We start from the raw sequence: 9,630 nt of genomic DNA, 5'->3' as shown, positions 1-9,630 counted from the left end.
ATTTGGGTTGGTTTCCTTTGGCATTATTTGATGTTTTTGGGTTATTTTGGCTAGTTTATAGCTGTTCGGAGGTTGATTCACGTGAGATGACATTTCGAGAGTATTATTTGGCTTGGTCGACATTTGATTTGGCTTGCTTGAGGTAAGTATCTTACCTAAACTTGGCTGAGGCACTAGTTGCCTGAGTTATTTGTGATAGCTACATGCTATGGATGCGCATATGTGTGGGGTTTGAGCCCATGAGAGAGCACCGGGGTATTTATCCATGCTCGGGGTAGTACTTAGGCTATGACATATCTTGAATTGATTGCTAATGTAAGACCCCGTAAAATTTTGCCAAGGAGTTTAAGGTTTCGTGGTGCCGAGGTAGGCTTATGTGTACATGTCAATCGAAATGGTCACTTGTTTGCATGAAGTCTCTATGAAATTCGAGATCCTCACACCTCCGTCATAGGAAGATCTTGTGTCGTCCATCTTAGTATAACTTTTGTGTCCACTTAGGACATTCCACAGTAAGTAGCTCACTTTGTTCCTAGTATTGTAGTTGCCCAGGGCGTGGCCTTGTATTGCAGTTTGGGAGTTATTATAGCAGAAACATGTCCAACTCATAACAAATGTTCATTTTCTCTTTACACCTCTAAACATGTATTAACTATATTCCTTAGTTAGTGAATTCATTGTGCTAGTTTCCTGACAATTGTTAGATAACCATGAGAGATCGCGTCCTTCTATATGTCGTTGTAACACTTTCTTTCTCATAAGGACCTTTAATAGTCTCTCAAGTCAAGACCAAATGCACCTTTGGGGGTTATCATAGCATCACGTCTGCTTCTCATGTTTTCCTATATTTCATTAGCATCTGGGTGCTTTTCAAGTCATAAAATCCATGGTGAACTCATTATGAACATCTGCAAACCTTCCATGATTATTTTATAGTGTCTCCCTGGGTTCAGTTATCTTTACACACTCAGCTTCTAGAATCGTTGACTATGTCATTATCATGTGCGGAGAGTTTATTATCCTTAATGTCCACATCCCTAGGTGGATAGGAGTTATTTGTCTTTCTCCCCAGAGTATCATATTACCCATTAGAATCTTTCTAACCAATGATGTCATTACAATGATTAACCATGTTAGATCTATTGGTAGTAACCTTCATGTCTCTTAGTATATAACCTCCTAAAATGCCCTTCTCAGTACATCGATGGATTCTTGAATAATTCCAGTCCAATATCTAACCTCGTTGTTCCTGTTTGTAGTAAATCTATCGAGAGTTGTAGGTTCAAACATGTCAAAGAAGAAGCATTATTCCATGATCGAACATATTGGGTACGAACTCTATAGCCATATTCATTCTAGCACATCATAGAATAATTGTTGAAAGTCACCAAAGGTTTAGTTTGGGTGTTCGGTGTAGAGATTTAGAGTGGAGGGAAGTGAACGGGTTATTCTCAATATTTTTATCATGAAGATATTATATGAATTGTTAATAAAGGTAAAGTAGGTGTAGTACACATTGGGCCTTATGGAATCTTGAAAGAAATAGTCCAAGTTATGAGTATGATGTTTCCCCATCATGGTCCTCTATGCACTCGGTGTTTCATGTGTCTACGTCAAGGAAGGTAGTTGGAAGTCCTTTGTCTATCATTCTGGTGGGAGCTATTGAAGGTAAAGTTAATAGGTAATTGGCTTATCAGAGGTACCTAATTGTCATCCTTGCTAGATAAGTCCGAAAGTTGAGATTGCCTCTGCCAGGTGATATGGCTAAGTCTGTGAGTCGAGGAGATCACCTCGAAGGCCGAAAGTGTTGTGGGAATGGAATATTCTCACTTGTTTGTAGAGCCAAATGGCTGTGGTTCAAACGGTACTTTCTATGTGTTATGATTTAAATGTGTACAGTTCATGTCAAGATACCACTTTTGTTAATGTAATACCCTTAATGTGGAGGTCGGTGTTATTAATATATATTGTGATGCTTTGTTGAGTTGTGGATGTGTTGTTAGGAGTTATTTTGGTGATTCTATGGCAGGTGGATATGCCCAATTACAAGGGAGACTCTACCGAAATTTCTGAAAAATTTGGAAGTTAGTCAAATTAGGGGCTTATGATGTGTGAAAGGAGAAATGAATTATGTTGAGTGTTCTGGGCGGACTCTACTCCTCATTCGAGGACGAATGATCCTAAGTGGGGGGAGGATGTAAGGCCCCGTAAAATTTTGCCAAGGAGTTTAAGATTTCGTGGTACTGAGGTAGGCTTATATGTTTGATGGAAATGTTTGGCAGAAGAAGGCGATTATGCGATCAGTTTCGCGACTGCAGAACCACTCCGCGGGCCGCATACCCGTCATAGAGTTGAGAATAAAAATGGTTGAATTTTGAATGTCGTTTTGCAGCCCATTCTGCGATCGCATATCCATTTCGCGGTCTGCATTTTTCGTCATAGATTTAGCATGAAGATTTTTATTAGGCGATTTTGTGGTCCACTCTGCGGCCGCATAAATGGTCTGCGGACCGCAGACCTGTCGCACACCGGTCCAGACCAGCCCAGTTCTTGGCATCATTTTCGCGACCCATTTTGCTGGCCGCATATCTATTATACGGTCCATTATGCGACCGCAGACCTGAGTTCGGAGGGTCCATTTTCCCTATTTTATAGCCCGACCCCATTTTGATAAATAGCCTTAGGGGCTCATTTTGAAGCAAATGACTGGTAAATTTAGAGAGATGTAAGAGTATTTTAGAGAGAGAAGGGGAAGGCCTAGCATTCTAAGCACCCATTCTTGCACCAATCTTCAAGAATCAAGGAAGCCAATTACTAGATTATCATTGGGTAAGTCCTACTCCTAAGCTTTCATGCAAGAGGTTATGAGTTCTAGTGTATTGTGGGGTTGGAAATAGGCCATGCATGTGACAATAGGTTGTAGTATGTGAAGTCAATGAACCATTTTGGGTAGTTCTTGTTGAAATTGGTTGAGGGAGGAAGGGATTACCATTGTAGAGCTTTATAGTCTATTTTGCATACTAGGTGTTTGACAAAATTCCTAAGAGAGTTACACCATGTGAATCCTTCTTATTCTTATCATATTTTTGCTATCTTCCTATAGATTGTTATTGCTAGAATATTGGGACGTTGTAGTAACTTAAGGAAAGCTCAAACAAGGTATGTTGGCTAAACTCCTCTTTTAGAATTGAACCCCACAATGGCCTTGTAAGTCCCGTGTTGCTAATTATAAATTGATTATTCCGAATAAACCTTGTGTCAAAAGATATATACGTTCAATTTATATTACAAACGTTTTTGTTATGTTGAGTTACTATTTAAGAAGGTAATTAAGCATGGTCTGTGTGTTAATATGTTATGATTTGAAAATGTGATTCTAATGAAAACTAGCATGTCGAATTGTGTAAGAAATCACATGTGCCTAAGACCCTTAATTTGGTTAGTTGCTCCAATGTGTATTTAATGTCTCGAGTAGAAATGCCTTGTTGTTGATAATCTATAAGGGTGCTTGAAAGTGAAAGAAATGGGCTGGAGATATAAAGTGTGGCTAACGTGCCAAGAATGAAAGTTATACTTGTGGTCAATGGTGCCGAGGAAATGAAATGATGTGAAAAAGGTTATGAAATAGGCCTTGATTCAACTGTTCCAAACTGACTTCGAAAATAGATTTACCTAAATGCTTATGTACCCAAGTTATGCCCAAATGTGGTTGTTTTAAATAATGCTATGCTTTGTAAGTATGTACAATGTGTTTTGAGCTCTTATATCTTCATGAGTTGAAATTGTGTATTGCCCTTGTTGGGGAAAAGTATTTCAAGAACAAAAGATGTGTTACGCTTTTATGATTTTAATTTGTGCTTTGGTTGCCAATCATTTTACTCTATTTCTTGTAAAAATATCCATTGTGTTTAAAGTCTTCATTACTAATAAACCTAACGTTGTGATTTCCGAAATATTCTATTTGTTGATATTTATAATGATGATCTATGAAAGTAAAGAAACGAAAGTATGGAATATGAGATATGGCCACCGTGCCATGAATGAAAAATCATACGTATGGCCAATAGAGCCAAGGAAATAATGATGTTGTGAATAGTTGAAAGTACTAACGAAGCTATATATATAATGTGAAAGGTTAAAAGGTGAATATAAAATATATTTGTACTTTTTTTTCCCTTGTGTGCAAAACAAAAATATTTTTGGGATTATCATTAGCAAACCGTGTAAGGGTGGGTCATAAGGCCCACACCCGATACTACACGTGCCGGTGTAGGGATGGATTGTGATTATTCCCCTTATTTGCGATGAGATTGAAATATTGAGGTGATTGTGATTATTCCTCTTAATTGGGATGAGATTGATATTAGCTGTGAATTGGAAAGTCAATCCACACGGCATATGTGGGAAGGCGGCCTAGCCGATCGGGTAGAGATCGGACGCCATGTTGCGCACATGGTGGTACTACTCTTGGTAACAACTTTTTTTTTTGCATCACATGTCAAACCACATTGTTCGTGGGGAGATGGCCTAGCCGATCGGGTGTGATTGGACTCCATGCTAAAACCATGGTGGTATATCGGTGCTAATGATCTCCCAACCAAAAATATATATATTATTTTCGTATTTTGAAAGTTGTTATGTTTTAACTGGGCATTTGGATATTGTTTATTGTGACTTGTTGTTTCTATGGTTTTCCCTTTCTTATATTGGCATTCTATTTTGAAAGCGGACATTTAGGTTTACATACTAGTACTATTTCATATGTACTAACGTCCCTTTTGTGGGGAGCTGCATCTTCAATGGATGCAGGTTATTCGTTAGCGGGCAGTTTTGATCCTCATTAGCAGTTACTCTCTATTCAGCAGATTTTGGTGAGCCCTACTCTGTTCCGGGCTTCATGTCATTTGATGTTGTACTTTATGTTTTGAGGTATAGTCGAGGCCTTGTCGCCGACACTTCCATTATTCTCTTCTATTGTACTTAAAGGCTCCGTAGACGGGTTGTGGGTGGTGTTTGATATTGGGAATTAAACTAGTAAGTGTTGGTATTTGGCAAACATATTTTTCATCATATCTATAAACTTGTAATATTTTGGATATCATAAATGAATATCCTTTAGTAATGGAAAAGATTGTGGAACACTTCATTCTTCTCATGTCTATCACTTATACTGGTTCTTATATTGTTAATGGGAAAGGTTGGGTAGAAGATAACTAGCAGGCTTGCTCGGCCGGGCTATATCGGTTGAGCGTCGGTTGCGCTCCCCGAGGTCGGGGTGTGACAGCTAAGCTCTAAGTAGTGATATTTCTCATATATGTAACCCTGTTGTGAACTATTTGATCCATGTTTGAGATTACATAGAGGTTAATCCCCTGAATGAATTTGATAATTGTTATTTTCGTGAGGAAATTGTTGATTTGAGCTGTGATAGCATACTTTGCACACGCATACACCTTAGCATGTCATTTATACACATCCAAAAGTATGAAATCTGATATTCATTGGTCATATAAATGTATTCTTTTATATTTGCTTCTCTGTGATATGATTTGGACTGGATGGCTTTGACCATGCCAGGCGCATTATGTTGTTATGCCTGTGACCATACCAGGCGGATTGTGTTGTTATGCCTGTGACCATGCCGAGCGGATTATGTTGTTATGACTATGACCACACCGTGCGGATTGCGTTGTTATGCTTGTGACCATGCCGGATAGACTGTGTTATGCCTGTGACCATGCCGGGCGGATTGTGATATAGCCTGTGACCACGCCAGGCATATTATGAGATTTAGCTTGTGACCACGCTGGGCTGATAGCATGTTGAATTTGCTGTCCTACGTGTGGATATCATCCATACCCCCAAGGTCACCCTCTCATGTTTCTCTCTTGATGAAGTACACGCAGATTGTGAGAAACTTCCAGGTTTCTGGTTGATGTGATATCTGGGAGAGCTGGTTACTGGTTTGGTTACAGGGATTCTGATGTGGGCATCAGAGTCATGATGTGATTTCCATTTGGATCGGGTTACGCGCCGCAACAGATTTATATTTGGTTAATGCATTTCTTTTGTACTTGCAATTTCCTTGACTGTTTACCTGACTTACTTGGATATCTTCTTTATATGATGGACTGTTGACTGAGCAAAATACTTTAAAAATAATTGTGAGTACCGAGGTGGTTTTATCTATGATTTTCCTGATTTGATCATATTTCTCTTCTATACTTGTTGAAATTTATGAACTGTATAGGTGATAGCGAGTATCATTTATAATTCTTGCTTCTATGACCTTGCCAAGGTTAGTTATGATACTTATTGAGTACATGGGGTCGGTTGTACTCACACTACATTTCTGCACCTTGCGTGCAGATTTGGGATCTGATGCTGCTGTGTATGGAGGGAGATAACATTGAAGATGTGCCTAACTTTCGGATATAACTACCACTTGTCCTTGGTAGTTTTTGATTTTAAATTCTGTTTATGTATAGTCCAACTAGATGTTGTATTATTTCATACCAGCTTTGTAAATCTAAGTGTTATTGGCTCGTGACTTGTACTACCACTCCTTGGGTTGTTGAATAAAAGTTTAGTTAATTTATTATTGATTTCTTATTAATATTAGTTGGATTGTGTTGACTATTATTTGCCTTACCTAGTGGGTTGGGTTAGGTGCCATCACAACTAGTGGACTTTGGGTCGTGACAGTATCCATATGGCTTTGTCTGAGGCATTATATGGGAGACAATATCGTTCCCTGATTGATTGGTTCGAGCCCTGCGTGGCTAGGTTATTGGGAACAAACTTGGTCTGTGACACTTTGGAGAAGGTGCAGTTGATTTAGGAGTGGCTTCGTACAACACATTCTAGGCAGAAGAGTTATGCTGATAGGAAGGTTTGGGATATAGCTTTCATAGAGAGTGAGAAGGTTCTCCTTCGAGATTCGCCAATGAAGGGCGTGATGAGATTTGGGAAGAAGGAAAAGTTTAGCCCTCGGTATACTGGTCCTTTCGAGGTGTTGGAGAGAGTACTCGAGTACATGAGGTCAACTGTACTCATACTAGACTCTGAATTTCATGTGCAGATCCAGGTGCTATTGAGAGTGGTGACTGTTAGGGTGTGGCACCGACATTAACTTTGGGAGATTTCAAGGTAGCTGTTGTTCTGTTTGCAGGTTTTGGAATCCGTTTTCTCTTAGTTTATGTTATTAGTGTTTTATCTTTCAGACAGTTCTGTATTTTGGGATCAGACTCTGTATTTAAATTCTGTAGCACTCATGTACTCGATGACACTAGATCTTGGGATGGTTTAGTAGTGTTATTATTTTTCACTTTAGTTATTTATGATTATTCCGTTGTTGAGACTATGTATTTATGTTTGTTCTTTCTCATTAAATGTTGGCTTGCCTAGCGAACTATGTTAGGCACCGTCACGACTTTGATGGGATTTGGGATCATCACAAAATAGCTCGAATCTAGTAAAAAATAACTCAACAACATCAAACACAGCTATAGAAATTGATTCCAAGCAATAAAGCTCCAATATTTATTAAATTGCATAAAGTCAACCAAAGTCACAAATCCCGGTTACCCATTCGAATACGGGTCCAAATATACAAGTTTCATCCAAATCCGACAATGAATCAAGGTTCTAATCTCCATTTTTCATTCTCAAAAACCATAGTCAGAATCCCCAAATCTCTCTCTTAGATTTCATCAAGCAAAACCAAAAATCAGGGATAGAATCACGAATAATAATCAAATACAAGTTAAGAACACTTACCCAATCCGATGGGTGAAAATCGCCACAATCCGAGCTCCCAAACCTTGCAAGTGCCAAAACACCAGATCCAAATAGCCATCCAACTTCAAAATATTGCGAAACTCATCCGAAACACACCGGAGGCTCCCCCCACCCCATCCAATCACACCAACAAGTCTTAATACCTTCCCCAAACATATCCAAATGATCAAAACACTAAAATTAAAACCAACCATATAGAGTTTGGAATGAACCCAAACATTGCACACAAGTCGCAAATGACATAGAAAACCTATTCCAGTTCTCATAACAAGAATCCGAACCCGATAGCCTCAAAGTCAACACCTGGTCAAACTTATAATGTTTTCAAACCTTCAAATTTTCAACTTTCACTAATAAGAACCAAATCAACCTAGGAACCTCTAAATCCAAATTCGGGCATATGCCTAAGTCCAAATTTACCATATGAACCTATTGTAATCATCAAATCAACAATACGAGGTCGTTTACAATAAAGTAAACCCTAGGTCAACTTTTATAACTTAATCTTCCAATCATGGAACTAAGTGTTCTAATTCATTCCAAAACCATCCCAAAATCGAATCAACCATCCCTGCAAGCCACAAAAAAATAAACAAGCATAGGCGAAACATTAAATAGGGGAACAAGGTTCAAATACATAAAACGATATGTCGGGTTGTCACATAGCCGAGTCTAGAGATTTTTATATATATATATATATATATATATATTAGGTGTAGGTTGGGGCCCTATCTCGACCATATCACAAATCTTGTACTCTTAAAGTCCACCTATCGATGTTGTTATGTCTTTCCTATCTTCAGATTGCTATTGTTGTGGCCTTGCCGGCCCCAAATATTCTGTATTTGGGAGGCAGATTGGGAGGGTGACCCTAGGAAGATGGATCCATATCCACACGCTGCACGACGTAGTCACATGCAATAATCATAATCTGCCCGGCATGGTCACACGATCAATTTCACAATCCGCCCGTCGTGGTCATAGGCTTAATAACACAATCCGATGGCGTGGTCACATGCGCAATATCACAATCTGCCCGACATGGTCACTGGCTCAATAACACAATCCGCCCGACGTGGTCACAGGCTAACAGTCCAATCCATAACACACATAGGAAGCAAGTATACCATAATGTATGTATATGATCAACAAATATCAGATTTCATATTCTGACTGCTATACGTTGCATGCTAAGGTGTATGCATATGAAAAGTGTTCTATCATAGCTCAAATAAGGAAAACACATCACGAGAGTAGCACTTATCATGTTCAATTAGGAGATTAACTTCTACATAACCTCAAACATGGTGCAAATAGCTCACAAAAGGGGTACAAATAGGAGAAACATCACAGTATGAAGCTTAGTAATCAACTCATGGCATATCATAGCCTAAGTACTACCCCGGGCATGAATAATGCACCGGTGCACGCACATGGGATCAAACCCCACACATGTGCGCCACCCATAGCAGGTAGCTATCACAAATAACCCAGGCAACTAGTGCTTCAACCAAGTTTAGATAAGATACTTACCTCAATCAACCCAAATCAATCCTCTAATAAGCCCTTACCACGTGAATCAACCTCCGAATAGCTTGAATCTAGCCAACATAACTTAATATCATTAATGAATGCCATAGGAAACATTTTCATATAATAAATCTAAGATTTCCAAATCCGACCGCAAATCGACTCTCAAATCACCAATTTATGCTTTAGAAAAGCTTTTACTAAAACCCCTCAATTTCTTCACTAAGATTCACCAATTAAATGCTAAAATCAAGGTTTGAAACATGAATAATGAACAAATTGAGGTCGAAAACACTTACT

This window comes from Nicotiana tabacum, chromosome 14, assembly GCF_000715075.1.
Source record: "Nicotiana tabacum cultivar K326 chromosome 14, ASM71507v2, whole genome shotgun sequence".
In the NCBI taxonomy this organism is placed as follows: Eukaryota; Viridiplantae; Streptophyta; class Magnoliopsida; order Solanales; family Solanaceae; genus Nicotiana; species Nicotiana tabacum.
The sequence above is the reverse complement of the archived record's forward strand: the minus strand, read 5'-3'. Positions refer to the sequence as shown.